The sequence below is a fragment of the Dipodomys spectabilis genome, unplaced genomic scaffold (genome assembly GCF_019054845.1).
Source record: "Dipodomys spectabilis isolate Male_0828 unplaced genomic scaffold, ASM1905484v1 ptg000003l, whole genome shotgun sequence".
NCBI lineage: Eukaryota > Metazoa > Chordata > Mammalia > Rodentia > Heteromyidae > Dipodomys > Dipodomys spectabilis.
The window spans coordinates 1,602,445-1,618,960 of NW_024870680.1; the positions used below are offsets into that span (position 1 = coordinate 1,602,445).

At 36.9% G+C, this 16,516-nt stretch overlaps 1 protein-coding gene and 1 non-coding gene across 4 annotated transcripts in view; both read left to right on the forward strand.

Moving 5' to 3' along the window:
* Grm5 (glutamate metabotropic receptor 5) overlaps positions 1-16,516 on the forward strand; it is a 506,808-nt gene that overhangs the window by 285,314 nt on the left and 204,978 nt on the right. The window lies entirely within an intron of this gene.
* On the forward strand, positions 12,729-12,835 carry LOC122116984. The gene has a single exon (XR_006149048.1). It is a non-coding gene; the product is annotated as a U6 spliceosomal RNA (small nuclear RNA).

A 16,516-nucleotide genomic window follows, 5' to 3' on the forward strand; every position in this document is an offset into this window, starting at 1 on the left:
CTGGAAATGTGGCTCAAGTGATAGAGCACTAGTCTTGAGGGACATTTCCCAGGCCATGAGGTCAAGCTCCATGACTAGCACAAAAAATAAATCATGCATTGATGTATTTGTTGAGGTTAAAGAAAGATGCCTGTTGCTGGCAGTGTAGAGTTTCAGGTGGCCACATAAAGGCTGACTGCATTTCAGAACCTCAGAGATATGGACAAGCGTTGCTATACAGTGAAAGGTTGCTTATTATCTAGTTGCTTCATTGTTCAGACATTCTTCACATTTCATTTTAGTATTCATAGAGCTTAATGACTTCTTCAATAGTAACAGCCATTTGGTTGGAGAGACAAGGAATGAAAAAACTAAGAGCAACAGAAATTTTCATTCACTGCTCTTGGGTATGAGAAATGGTGCAGACACATTAAAAAACAGTTGGTAGTTTCTTACTGAACTAAACATGCTAAAAATCAAGTATGCATAACCTTGAGTATTTTAACTTGTGAGTTAAAAAAATTGATATGAACACAGTAACAGACAAGTGAATGTTATAGCTGTTTTATTCCTGTGTTAAAAGCTGGATGCTTAGGTGTTCATCTTAGGGTAAGTGGAAAAACCAAGTGAGCTATATCCATACAACAGAATGTTTCTCAGGGGTAAAATGAAATGAACTACCAAGCCACAAGAAGTGGAGGGACTTTGAAAGCACAGTGCTGAGATATTAAAGCCAATTTGAAAAGGCTACATACTCTGTGCTTTCAACTCTATAATATGGTGAAAAAGGCAATACTTGAGACACAGTAAAAATATTATTGTTGTCAGGAGTTTCCAAGAAGAGAGAGAGAATGAAAGGATGGAGCACAGGAATATTTAGCACTCTTCTGGGTGATGCTGTACCAGTGGATACCAGACAGCATGCTTTGGTTTAAAGCTACAATCCAAAGACTAAATACAATACTAATGTAACCTATGGATGATAGTCAGCATTCTTAATCAATTGTTACTAATGCCAAATGTTAACTATTAGTTGAAACTGAGGGTAGAGTTTGAGTATGACCTGTAAACATTACCTCTAATTGTTTCTATATACTTAATCACACTCTAAAAAAGCAAAGTCTACTAAAAAGCAAAGTCTACTATGTTAACTATTAGTTGAAACTGAGGGTAGAGTTTGAGTGTGACCTGTAAACACTACCTCTAATTGTTTCTATATACTTAATCACACTCTAAAAAAGCAAAGTCTACTAATCTAAGAAACAAATAAGTCACAGCTGAGCCATGTATTTCTAGAAAACACAATCCAAAATATGCTTTTGTTGTACAATAAACAATGAAATATTTCAGGCTTTTTGCCCATGAAGCTCCCTGGTCTTTAGACAGAGACTTATTGTGATCATACCTCTAAGATAAATCTGAGAGATTTCAGTGTAGATGCAGCTACACTAAGAACACCACACGTTACAGAGCCTGTAACTGCCAACGCCACCATGAAGTCATGTCCCTCTCTTCTGAGTTTTCCTGGCTCTCTCTGACAGCTAAGGCCCTGGAGCAAGATGGGTTAGCACCAAAATGTCCAGGAGATTCCTCAAGAAGCCACACATATTGGAAGGCAGATGTCACATCAACAGGGCATCGTTACAGTGACACGACTTGGATTGCCACATATTACTGAAGTCATTTTTAGTATTACACTCTGCTATCACATACCCTCTCCCCTTTTTCCCCAAAGACACAAGCAAGAGATAGGTAGAAACATAATGCCAAATATGGTCACAGGCTAAATGTGCAGGTGCTAAATATTTGTATTTCTTTGCCAGGCAATATGATCTTGATGAAATGTGGACCAAGAGGGTTTCAGTCATTACACATTTCATTCTCACTGCTTTGCTAATTAATTTAGAAATGTGAATTGACCACATACCCACTTATGGGCCATGTGTTCAGTTTGTGATAATTAGATTTCACTAGTCATTCAGCTGCACCTTTCATCCCCAGTCTGTTCTTGAAGGAAGAAATTAAGAAGTAATGGGGTGTATCTTCATAAAAATGAGCAGTCGCTCAAATTTGCTTTCAGGATTGTGGAGCGAACAAAACCTATCTCTTCCTTTTTCAACTTCTTTTCACATAATTTATGATCGTGATACAATAGGTCACCCCTATCTTTATTAACCTTGGGAGCATAGAAACTTCATTATGGAAAGATAGTTCACATCTCAGTCATTTCCAACAAAGCTGTTGGTGACTTAATGGAGACCTATTTAGATGCCTATGATCAAATACTGATGTGCATTTGTGACAGGTTAACTCTGCAGAGGTTTATTCTTAGGAATAATTGCAGCTATTTTGTATTAATAGTATGAATACATATAATTAATAATATAATAAAACATGATTCTTGTGATGTAAAATCATGTATTTTAGATTCTATTTTTCAGTTGCTAACTGAACTGATAAAAGAATTCCACAACATTAGTTGCAATATGCGACACTAAGATGCAGAATTCAGCAGTGCTTCTCTATATCAACAATGAACATTCTGAATAAGAAATCAAGGGGACAAATTCATTCAAAATACCAACAGAAATTAAAAGACCTAGGAATACCATTTATCAATAAAATCAAAATCACTAAAAGTTTAAATGTCCTTATTACCAAAAAAAAAAAAAAAAAATGTGAGGCTGAGATCCAGAAACTCAGAAGTCAAAACAAGCCTAGGAAGAAAAGTCCATGAAATGACCAAAAGCCAGGCTGGAGACATGGATCAAGTGGTAAAAACCAGCCATAAGCCAGAAGGATGAGTGTGAATGGGATGGCAAATTCAAACTGTGGTGCCAACAATGGATAGATTAGATAGATAGATAGAGAGAGACAGACAGACAGACAGACAGACAGACAGACAGACGGAAACAAATGTTTTGTATTTGTGATGATGGTTGTGTTCATTTGTTTGACTTAAACATACCACCTCATATGAAAAATTATAATTTCAAGCTAGCCATGGTGGCTCAAACCTATAATCCTCACTCTCTGGGATGCAGAAAGTATGTGACCTTGATTCAGATTCAGATTAGGCATTAAAAATGTACAAGACTTCATCTCAATCAATGACTGGGTGATGTAATACACAACTATTATATCAGCTATGGTTGGTAAGAGTGGCACGAGCCAATGAGGCCCTGAGTTCTATCCTATGTACTGCAAAAACATAAAATTTCAAGTTATATTTAATAACATATGCAACTATGCTTGCTAATATATAGTTTAAAAAGCACTCAAAAGTTTTTTAGAGTATAAGTTTTAGGTCAATGCTGTTCATTGGTGTCAGAGAGTTTCTCAAGAAAATTGTTCCAATGGTGACTTGCAGAGACATGTAACTATTCAAGCTTTCCATGCACATTTGTGCAGGTCTGTATGTGGGGTTCAGCATACATCAGGGTCAGTTGAACATCATCTCCTTTATGCTGAACCCTATATGTCTCTGAACTTATAAACACTCATCTTTATCTTCATAGAACTTTACTATTGTATGGAGAAACAAGTAATAAAAAGATAAATATGTAAAAATAATTCAATGATAAATGATGTTGATAAATGCTATAATAATGACATAAGAAGGAAGACAACCATGTTGGGTAAAAGAGGAAATGAGAAAAATTTAAAATTATGCCTATAATTCTAGCTATTCAAAAGTCTGAGCTCTGAGGATCACAATTTGAAGCCAGTCCTGGCAGGAAAGTCTAGGAGACTCATCTCCAATGAACCCAATGAGCCCAAAATCCAGAAGTGGAGCTGTGGCTCAAGTGGTAGAGCTCCAGCTTTGAACAAGAAATCTCAAGTATAGCACCAAGGCCCTGAGTTCAAGCCCTCCAAGGACTAACTCAAAACAAACAAAAAAAGATTGGTCAAGCATGCTTCCCTAATGACACCTATTGGAGTAATAATCAGAAGAGGATAAGATATTTCAAAAAGGTTTCTTCTACCAGTTTGTGAAGGACTTCAGAAAGCAGTCAATATGTGCTCAGCTATTAACCACCTTACACTCTGAGCTTTACCTTTGGACTGTGAAGTCTTGCTCACATCATTGCAGGGAAAATATTCATAAATATACAATGGCAATGTGGTTAAAGTAGACATAAAATCCTCAATGGAAATTAGAAAGGGAGTGAACTGAACTTAGGAGAAATACGAGAGAGCTTTGGAAAAGAGATAATACTTGAGCAATGAACTTTTTTCATTAGTGTGGCATCAGAATAATCTGAAGCTCTTGATAAAATGGAAATTCTTGGACACATCATCATATATTTTCTTCGGTCTATTTTTAGCAAAGACCTTGGGTTATTCTTATATACAAGAAGATATTCACATGACTGATTTGATTCTTCTTCATATCTAAAATATGCTTGAGTTAGTAGTCTTTTTTACATGACTCTGAACTTGTACACTTACGTTTTTCTATACAGTTCATTCACTTGAACCATGCCATCAACATTACTATTAGTATTAGTATTAGGGCAGAAAACATAAATAGAAAGATCATAGTCCAGGTGGCCCAGACAAAAGTGAACTCTTGTCTCAAAAACACACCCCCCCCTTAATATTTTCTGGCCCAATACTGCATATCTAAAGCAGAAATGTACAGCTGGTACTCTGAAAATGCTTGTTGAAATGAGCTTAAAATCAGTGTACTCTCAGAATTGCTTAGTTGTGCTTGTATGTTTCCTTATCCTTGTTCTACAAGAGAATTTAAAGTGGCTTTCAAAGATACATGCAAAATCTCTCTTCATCTTCCCAGTCAGGACAGGTGCAATTATACAGTAAACCAGAGGTATCTGCAGTTCTGCTTGATCCCTAGATAAACTCTAATTCTAAATCAGTAACATTCACATTACAGAGAAGCATACAACTTTTATTCTCTCATAAAGATTACCATCCTGGAGATGCTATATAATATACTTGAAAAAATAATACACCTTACAGGAAGATAAACCTAAATCTTCATGGAATATCTAAGCTCTGTTAGGTTCAATATACAATGCCCAGCTCATAGCAACTCTGCTATGAGTATTCTCCCCAGAGAATACACTGAACCCTCCTTTACTACTGTTACTTCCACTAAAGATTTAACTTAATTGATTTGGATTTTTTTCACAACTTATTCAGTATTTAGTATGTATCAGAAAACATTTAAGCCCTTGGGAAGCAAAACAGACAAGAAGCATTCCCTCATGACACATTTTTTCTTTCTTTTTTTTTTGCAATGAATAATTACACATATTTCAGAGGATGCTAAGAAGCTGAAACACTAAATAATGTTGGTTCCATACCTTTTCCAAAACCTCTAATGCTGAATAAAAATAAAGATTAACATCTATAACACTCTCCTGGACTGTAGGTAGTCCTTCTTCCTTGCAACTAGTAGAATTTCAAGTTTGGGGTGGAGTTTTTACTTTGACTGGTCCGAGGGAGAAGGAACCTTTCAGGGCTCTGAAGCTGCTAAACTGCAGATAAACATAATATGCATAATGAGAAACATGGAGGGTTGGAGGAGTGGTTCATTTGGTAGAGTGCTAGTTAATGAGCAAAAGTGTCAGATACTGAGTTTGAATCCTTCTCAAATCAAATTAGAAAGAAAGGAAAGAGAGAGAAGGAAGGAAGGAAGGAAAGAAGGAAGGAAGGAAGGGAGGAAGGGAGGGAGGGAGGGAGGGAGGGAGGGAGGGATGGAGGGAGGGAGGGAGGGAGGGAGGGAGATATATGGGTTCAATCATTCAGCCAATGACTGGCCACTGATACCTGTAATCTTAGCTACTCAGGAGGCTGAGATATGAGGATCATGGTTCAAAGCCAGCCTAGGCAGGAAAGCCTATGAGACACTTATCTCCAATTAAAACACTAAAAAGCTAGGAGTGGAGATGTGATTCAAGTAGTAGAGCTGTAGTCTTAAGCACAAAAATTCGAGGACAATGCCCAGGCCCTGAGTTCAAGCCACAGGACTAGGACCATAAAAATAAAAGGGTAGGAAGGGAGGAAGCAAGAATAAAGAAACACAGGTCTACATTCACCCTTTCATCCTAATGACTGTGATGATTCATTGCACAGGGGTATGACTTGCACTTGCCCACAACACAGACATCTGCAACCACATTTTAAAGAATGAGCATGTTGATAGTGATTTATAAAACTGGTCATGAATTTAACACTACTTGGTCCAACTCTGGACTATATGATAAGCTCTACATATCCATCAATATTTTACATAATATCTCCATCACAATACATTTTTCCTTCATTTTTACTCTGAATGGTCATAGGTCATCTGAAGACAAGACAGTTAACATAATATTTGGTATCAGTCCTGATGGCTGGCTAAGCAGTAACCCACAATAATTCACCACGCCATAGCTTTTGGAAATTCTTTACTGCAGGGGTGTGTGTGTGTATGTGCAATACTAGGGCTTGATCTAAGTGCTGTCTCTTAATTTTTTCACTCAAAGCTGATACTCTAACACTTGAGCAACACTTCAACTTTGACTTTTGGTAGTTAACCAGAGATAAGACTCTCACAGACTTTATTGCCTGAGCCGTCTTCAAACTGTGATCCTCAGAAGTCAGCCTCCTGAGTAGGTAGATTTATAGTGTACTGCATTCTCAGATGTCTTTCTACTTTCTCCTCTCTTCTCACCTAAATGTTAGGTTTTAATGAATTCTTAAAACCCAGTTCCTGCTCTGATTTCAACAACCTTCCATGGTTGACTATAGCTTTCCCACTTCCAGAGTTCTTACAAAACTTTATTCTCTATGCAATTCTGTTACCAGTTAAATTACCTTCAAAATGAAACCTTTTAGTATATTCTAAAATATGAAACATCTTTGAAAAGAGATGGGAACACAAATCCATGTACTTTGCACAAAAAAGACCTATTTGAAATCTAAAAAAAACTTTGATAAGTTAATTATAACCCATAGCATTCATAAATCTTAAAATTTAAGTGTCAATCTTGTTCCCGAATTGTCTTTCAAAAACATTCTGCTTTCAACAGAAAGAAAAGTACTATTTTCTTAAGTTTTAAGGAGAACTGTCAAAAATTTTGGGAAATTCTAGAGATACTTAGATTTCTTTTTCTGCAATGTTTTCATCATTGGGATTTAAGAATTAAGCCAAGTCTTAAAATACTTCTTCATTAGGGAATGCCCAAGGCAAGTTGACCTTGCCTCCCAGGATGGACAGAAACATATGTATTTTCCATTGCAGAGAAAGCTCACCTTGTCCCAAGAATGACTGTGGCATCATGTTAAGGTATACCATTCTACTATTTGTGTGTGCAGTGACATCATTTGTAGCCCAGGAAGGTAAAAGGATGTAACAAAAAGAAGTTAGTTAAGATCCTCCAAATTTCCCAGCATCTCTCTGTCAATGAGCAGCTTGTATCACAGTGTGATCTTTTTTCCCAAGAAATAGCAAAAATAGCCAACTTTCATGAGTACTTATCTGATAAACATCATGCTCAAAGCTTTATAATCATCATCCTCTCTTCAGCCTTAAGTAACAGAGAAAATCATTATTTCTGTTTTATACATAACAACATAGAGAGTTGTAGTCTGGAACTATTGGCTCATGCCTATAATCCTAGCTATTAAGGAGGCTGAGATCTGGAGAATCATGGTTTGATGCTAGCTTAGGCATGAACATTTGCTTGGCTCTACCTTCAAAATAACTAGCAAAAAGCTAGGCCGGGGTATGACTCAAGTGGTAGAGTTCCAGTTGAGGAGGCACAAAGCCCTGAATTGCAAACCCTAATACAACCACCAAAAAAAAGGGAGAATTGTAAGCAAATGGTATTTTTGCAAAGCTCCCTGTGGAAGCAGATATTTTTATTAATATTTATTTAGACATGGTTTGGGTAGCAGAACATTGGGATCTTATCAATGCCCTGTAAATGTTTGTGATTTTGACTGATTTTTCAAAGTAAATAAGAGGTATAGTATAGCCCTATGGATTTTGGATTGCAATTGCAAGTTGTGAATGTTTTCAAATGTTGCTATAACCTATGAAGATCAGCCCATATCTAGAAAGGAAAGAAGGAAGTCTTTTATTATGATGATGATGAATATCTTTAAATAGTTGTACAAAGGAGTTTCAATTCAACATGTTTTATGAGCATGAGGCATCTTGATCAGTGTTGAGATTCTCTTTTTTATAGTTTGGACTTTTGTATACTCAGATATATTCATAAACTTTATCCAAACATAACAAACTGCAATGAGTATTGAAGTTTCTCAATAGAAATAGTCATATATATATATATATATATATATAACATATATATACACATATGTGGAAAGATAAAGATATATTATTCTTTATATGACTTGCAGCTTGTTCACAATCATTTCCAGAGTTATGAAATTACCTTCTCAACTTAACTTTCAGTAATATAACCAAGGACTTCTGCCTCTTGGTCTACTTTTCTTAAAGATCTATTACCATAAACTATTAATAATATTCATTCTAAATCTAAGATTTCTCCCTTGTTATAACTTAAGTATTCCAACCACACCTTGCATGCACGTAAAACTATAAAATTACAACTTGCAATTTGCCTCAGTTTGCCAAGAGAAAGCCCCAGGCTAGCCTCATACTTTGAATATTAGATGAAAGGCACAGAGCTCCAATGAGACCATGGAAACCACAAAATGAATAACACATTATTCTTGTACAAAACAATAACATAACCCTAAACTTCAGAGAACATTGGTTGCAAAGAGTTCCTGCAAGCTCTAATAATCTCTGCTTCCAAAATATCTGTGAAATAGGGAGGGAGGGAGATTTAGCAATGGTGACTCAAATATTCAAAACAAAGCAAGAGACCAGAAAGTAGTCATATCCCTTGTATGTAATTTATCACTTAAGAGCAATACCTTGTCAAAAAAGTCAAGTTCCAACATGTTCGCATGTGTTTGTGTGTGAGAGAGAGAGTATATACTGGTACTAGGGCTTGAACTTAGTGCCTATGCACTATCCAGTAGCTTTTCAGCTCTAGGCTTGTGCTCTACCACTTGAGCCACAGATCCACTTCTGGCTTTTGAGTGCTTATTGGAGATAAGAGTTTCACAGATTTTCATACCTAGGCTGGCTTTGAACCACAGTCCTCAGATCTCAGCTTCCTGAGTAGCTAGGATTGATTAGTCGAGAGCCACCTGTGCCCGATCCATCTTGCTATTTATAGAATTATGTATACATGACCAGAAAGAAGGATTTTAAGCTTCCAGAAGCAACTATCCCCTCCTTCAGTTATTATAACTCTATGGCTATACTCAAATATCCATTTAGTAAAAATCCTGTACCATGATGGGCTCTTGACATGCATAATAAGTTAAGACATGATCCTTGCCTTAGAGGACTTCAAAGTGTAGTAGGGAAATCATAGGAAACACTATTAGTGATGTGAACTGTATAGTAATGTTTTATTAGTTTTATTAATGCTAGATGCTTTCAGGTTATTATTAAATTTTTTTTCAGTAGCCTGGACCATCAGAAACTACTGTTACTTTTTTTTTAATGAGAAAACAGTAACAGATTCAGTAACTTTTCTAAGTGAATCATTTAGCAAACAAATGGTAGATCTTTGTTATGAACTTGAGCAATGAGAATTTTAGGTCTATAAACTGGAGAAGCGCCCATCAACATGAGAGTCATTTGTGCTGGACAGCGAAGTTTTCTAAGACGTGGTGCCTTCTGGAAGCACCATCCATCACAGGGAGTGCTCCTTCATTTCCTCTGCAGACCCTGTATTCAGGGATACAATACACATAACTCATTTGCTTTTGATTGAAGTAGGTCTTGTCAGAGAACAGTACCAGTAACAGATTAAGGAGGCAGGGAGAATGAAGTCAGACATGCATTCCTTTTGTAGGTTCCCTTCCTGCACAGTTATTTGACCTATCTTCCTTTCCCAGTGTTTCCTGCAGGGGCTTTCTTTATCAAGTCTCTCCTTTCCTCGATCTCTAGAATAGCAACACTCTCTTCCATGCCCCATTGCCTTTAGAGATGGTAACTAGACTTGGGTTTTACTAGAATTGGAATACTGTACTATCCTTAGCAACTTCTCTATACCCTACCCTCAGTTTAGTCTTCCTTTTGTAAATCTTCCTCAAATTTCCCTAATTAATGTAATCTGCATGCTTCTACTGTTCCTATTAAGGACTCACAGCAAATAAAACAGTAAAGATAAGCATTTATGATTTCAGCTCACTCTTAATTTTCTTTTTCTTGTGTGTGTGTGTGTGTGTGTGTGTGTGTGTGTGTGGGTGTGTGTGTGTGTTCCTTCCATATAGCTGTTTCCGTATCCTCAAGCTCCTATGAGCCTTTCTTCAGATACTTTGCCTATCCAGATCCTCCCAAACCTGGAATATCACCAGGTGGGAAAACTCACCAAATCCTACACCCACACTGCAACCTACCTGCCATATTAATGGGTTGATACTTACTAAAATGATTTATGGAAATAGGACACAGAGGAGTATTTTCATTTTTTCTCAATGATTTTTGATTCATTAAAGTCCTATTTCTAATGGCTCATTATATTTTTGTCCACATTTACTTTTTGAGAATGGGAAAACTGAGTTCTGGAGAACACAAAGTGATTTGTCTATGATGTCAGAGTAGCGACAAAAAAAATCGGTCCCACTTCTGTTGGAATCCATGTCCTGTGATTTCTGCTTTTCTCTGGCCTAACCCTAGCAAGCCAACCTCAATGACTTCAAATATAACGGACTTCAAGTAAGGTGTTCTTAGAGAATTACTGGAAACGATTCTTTTCTAGATGGGTTTCTTTTCTTTTTTGTTACCAGCATGTTATCCCTACCCACCACTTTTATGAAACCAAACAAAGCAACTCTTTTGTAAACAGCATTGCAAAGGCCTTATTTTATAACAGATGAAGAACAATGCTTGTCTTTAGGGAATCTTATTTGAAACTCCTTAGATGACAGAGTAGCACAGTACCAAGAAAGACTCAGGAAGGTAATTCAGCTCCTGGGGAAGTCTAATTTGAAACAACTGGAATGGAGAATGCGAATGCCCAGCATTTCTCCACTGGTTTGTAGAGAAGAGAGATGTGATGGGCCTTTCACAGGAAGCTGGAAAAGCCAGCTTGGTAGGCAGCAGAACTGTTCCTTGCTTTCTTTCCAACTTCATCAGCCAACTCCAGCAGCAGTGTTGCTTCCTACTGAGAACAGATTCTGCTTGTTCAGTGCATGTTTGTGAAGAAAGAGGATTTTTCAGACACTCTGATATAATGGGGCATTCACAATTTCAAACTGTAGCTATATTTGCCCCCCTACCCTGCCACATGGGAAAGATGCCAGGAGCCCAAACTTGCTTAGAAATGGTAATGGACTTATAGCCTCTGTTGACTTAGGGTAAGTTCTGGTTAGTAGTCCAACCCCTGGGGCCACAGCTTCCTGCCCAGAGCAAGCTACTTCCTGCTCTGATAGGAATTAGGAAAACTACAGGACAACTGCCCAGGAGAATTCTGCTCTGAACTCTCCAGCTCCTTACTGCACTCCTGACAGGCACATTTACACTCGGTTTCCAATATGTTCCTTCTTTATTCTGCTGCATGCAGCAATTACTTTTTTTCCTCCACAGTGAAATCTATCAATGTTGCAAAACACTCATGTCAGATCTTGTCTTGTTTCTTATTGTTCTGCAAATAAACTGCAGGCAATTTAACCTAGTTCAACGAGACCAGACCTGTCACTTCAGCTTCAAGTTTCATCCCATTTCTACCCCTCAAGCTGCTGCTATGTATAGTGATGACTAAGCCCTTGACCACATTACTCGTAGATGTGTTTTTTGAGCTCAGGTCACTCCCTTCCTTGTCACTGTCCTCCTTCTTTGGCCTTCTCACTGTTCCTTCCAGATCACTAAGCATATTCTACTTTGGGAAGTTTCTCTGAGGTTTTTCTCTTTTGCCCTCTTCAAAGCAAATGGACTGCTTCCTATAATGGTACTAACCATTTTCATGCTGCATAAAATGACAAAAATATAAGACATATTACACATGTATGTTAAAATAAAAAATTATTGATACTGCAATTGAATAAATATGTCCATAGCTTTTTGTTAACTTGCCTCTCCTCTTTGAACTATATGGATAAATGTTTTATCCCCTATCCCAACACCATATATCTGTCTTGGATTTGAGATTAGGGCCCTCACACTACTAAACAAGGATTTTGTTACGCAAAGCACATTCCCAGATTTTTTATGCTTAAGATATTTTTTTAGATAGGGTTTTATATTTTTGCTTTGGGTTGTCCTAGATCTTTGATCTTCCTACTACAACTGCTTCTAGCAAAACTGAAATTAACATGTATGAGCCACTGCTCCAGTTTATGTTAGTTATTTCTGTAACTCAATAGCCAACATGTGTCTAGTTCATATTGGAGTCCTAGCACAGATATAAATAAAAAGCATAAATTTTGTGAGTGGTCACCTGGGTGATGCCCCTGGGATGTCCAGAAAGGATCTACACTGAAGCTAGGGATAACATTATTATTCTAAAAATTTGAGGACTAGACATAAAAAAGCCAATTGTCAAATATATTTTTTTAATATTTAGGAGAATCAAAATTATTTAGCAAATCCTGAGCATCTTCACTGAGTGAAGTCTTTTAAATAGGTTATTTAAACACTCTTTTTGGAGGTGGTCTTAAAACATTTGCAGATGAAAGTAAGCTCAGTGCTTGCTTCAGCAGCATACATACTAAAATTGGAACAATATAGAGAAGATTAGCATGGCCTCTGCACAAGGATAACACGCAAATTCGTGAAGCAGTCCAGAATTATTCACATGTCAGGAACTACCAAACACCTCTCAGTCCTAACTCTCAACATTAATGGACTTAACTCACCAATTAAGCAACATAGATGGTCTAGTTGGATGAAAAAGCAAGATCCTTCAAGAGTCACATCATGCCCATAAAAACAAACATATTCTGAAAGTGAAAGGCTGGAATAAAATCTACCAAGCAAACAGCTCCCATAAGCAGGCGGGAGTTACAATCCTAATATCAGATAAAATAGACTTCAAATTAAAATTAGTGTGAAGAGATAAAGAAAGTCACTACATACTAATTAAGGGATCTCTCTTTCAGATATTACAATTCTAAATATCTACTCACCAAACAACAGAGCACCCAAGTTCATCCAAGAAACACTACATTCCCTCAAATCTCACATATATCCAAAGACATTAATTTTTGGGGACTTTAACACACCACTATCTCCACTAGATAGATCAACTCGGCAAAAACTCAACAGCAAAACCACAGATCTAAACAACAACATAGATCAACTAGATTTAACAGACATCTATCAAATATTTCCCACAGAAGCATCAGAATACACGATTTTGTCAGCAGCACATGGAACATTTTGCAAAATATACCACATTTTAGATCACAAAGCAAACTTATCCAAATTTAGAAACATTAAAGTTATACTCTGCATTCTCTCAGACCACAAGGGAATAAAATTAGAACTCAACACCAAAAGCCACTAAAGAAAGTCCTGTAACACATGGAGGCTGAACAACACACTGATGATTCACCAGTGGGTCATGGAAGAGATTAGAAAGGAAATTCAAATGTTCATGATATACAACAAAAATGCACACACAAATTACCAGCTCCTCTGGGACACAGCAAAGGCAGTACTCAGAGGCAAATTTATAGCACTGAGTTCCTACATCAACAAATTGAATCCAACAATTTAATGAGACATCTGAACCTCCTTGAAAAAGAGCAGCAAGCTAAACCCCAATCCAGTGGATGGAAAGAAATAATTAAAATTAAATCAGAATTAAACAAATTAATAGAATCAACAAAACAAAGAGTTGATTCTTAGAAATTAACGAAATTGACAGACCCTTAGCAAATTTAATCAGAAAAAGAAGAGAACACACCCAAATAAACTCAGAGATGAGAATGGAAACATCATCACAGAAACAACCAAGATCTAGAACATTATAAGAGAATATATCTCAAACCTTTATGCTAATAAGTTTAAGAATCTGGAAGAAATGAATGATTTCCTAGCAAATATCGACATGCCAAAACTAAACCAAGATGAGTTAAACCAACTTAACAGGCCCATAACAAGCATTGAAATAGAGACAGCAATAAGAGACCTCTCATCTAAGAAAAGCCCAGAACCAGATGGATTTACAGCAGAATTCTACAAGGACTTCAAAGCAGAACTCACATCAATACTCCTCCAACTCTTCAATGAAATTGAAAGAAAAAGTTCACTACAGAACTCATTCTATGTCTGTTGAACCAGGAAGGGACTCATCAAAGAAAGAGAACAATAGACACATTTCTTTGATGAACATTGATGCAAAACTTCTCAACAAAATTTTGGCCAACTGATTTCAACAATTCATCCAAAAATCTTAGACCACGATCAAACAGGATTCATTTCAAGGACGCAAAGTTGGTTCAATATATGCAAATCAATTAACATAATTCACATCAACAAGAGCAAGGATAAGAACCACAAGGTTATCTCAATAGATGCAGAAAAAGCATTTTACAAGCTCCAACACCTCTTTATGATGAAGGCTCTGGAAAAATTAGGAATCCATGGAACATTCCTCAATACAATAAAGGTTGTATATGACAAACCTACAGCCAGCATTATACTTAATGCTGAAAAATTAAAGCCATTTCCTCTAAACTCAGGAATAAGACAAGGATGTCCACTCTCTCCACTTCTTTTCAATTTAGTATTAGAATGCCTAGCTACAGCAATAAAACAAGATGCAAACATAAAAGGGATCCAAATAAGGAAAGATGAAGTAAAACTGTCCCTCTTTGCAGATGACATGATCTTGTATTTAAAGAATCGTACAGACTCCACTCCCAAATTACTCGAGCTGATTCAAAACTTTGGCAAAGTAGCAGGGTATAAAATTAACCCTCAAAAATCGATGACTTTTTTGTATGCCAACAATGAGAAGAGCTGGGCTGAAATCAGGAAATCAACTCCATTCTTAGTAGCCCCACAAAAAATAAAATACCTAGGAATTAACTTAACCAAAGAAGTGAAGGGCCTCTATGATGAAAACTTTAAAAACTTGAAAAAGGAAATCAAAGCAGAACTAGGTGGAAAACCATGCTCCTGGATTGTAAGGATCAACATCATGAAAACAGCAATACTTCCCAAGGCTATCTACACATTCAGTGCAATACCTATCAATATTCCAATAATTCTGATATTCATTCTTTTTTATTAATTTTTCATTTTAAAAATGTTGTACAGAGGGGTTATATTTACATGAGTAAGGTAATGCGTACATTTCATAGCGAGCATTGTTACTTCCACTTTTATTTTCCCCCTACCATCACTTCCCTCCCTACCTCCCCAACTCCTCCCACCCCTCCCACACCAACATTGTGAAGTTCATTTTCAATATACTGTCCTGTACATCTCATTGTCACAATGGGTCAGGGTCAGCCTGCATCCTCATGTAAGTGTTCTGCAATATCCTTTCCCCTCCCCAAATTATATATATATATATATACAAGGTGCAGAGCATCAGCATAAAATCCAGTGAAAACAAGGGTTATATCATGCAGGAAGAATATACAATAGAAACAAAAGAATCACATAGTATATTGTAAGTACATTAAAAACACTAGCAAGAAAGAGAAGAAAAAAACCTCTAGTGTCTCTGTCTTCGGGTGCATTTTGCTTAACATCTCATATGGTCATATGTATGTTGCCTTTAACCTACTCTGCTTGTCCTAGACATGTACTAGTCACTGCAAACAAGGGAAACCATGGGACCTATGTTTCTTTGGGACTGGATTAATTCATTTAATGATTTTTTTCAAGTCTTTCCATTTCCTAACAAAAGAGGCAATGTCACTTTTTCTGATGGAGGTATAGAGTTCCAGTGTGTGTGTGTGTGTGTGTGTGTGTGTGTGTGTGTGTGTGTGTGTGTATAACATTTTCTTGATCCATTCATCTACTGAGGGGCATAGGGGTTGTTTCCATACCTTAGCTATGGGAAATAATGCTGCAATAAACATGGTTGTGCTGGTATCTTTGGTATGACCTTGTTTGTAATCGTTTGGGTAAATGCCCAAAAGTGGGATTGCTGGGTCATAAGGGAGCTCTGTGTGGAATCTTTTGAGGAACCTCCATACTGCTTTCCAGAGTGGTTGAACAAGTTTACACTCCCACCAACAATGCAGTAGGGTTTCCTTTTGACCACATCCCCTCCAGCATCTGTAGTTATTCGATTTCTTGATTGTAGCCATTCTAGCTGGAATGAGGTGGAATTTCCTTGTTGTCTTGATTTGCATTTCTTTTATGCTTAGAGAGCCAACCTCATTTTTCAAGGAAATAGAAGAGGAAATCCAAAAATTCATATGAAACAATAAAAGACCCTGAATAGCAAAAATGATCCTTAAGAGAAAGAACAGTGCTGGAGGAATACCAATACCAAATTTCAAACTCTAC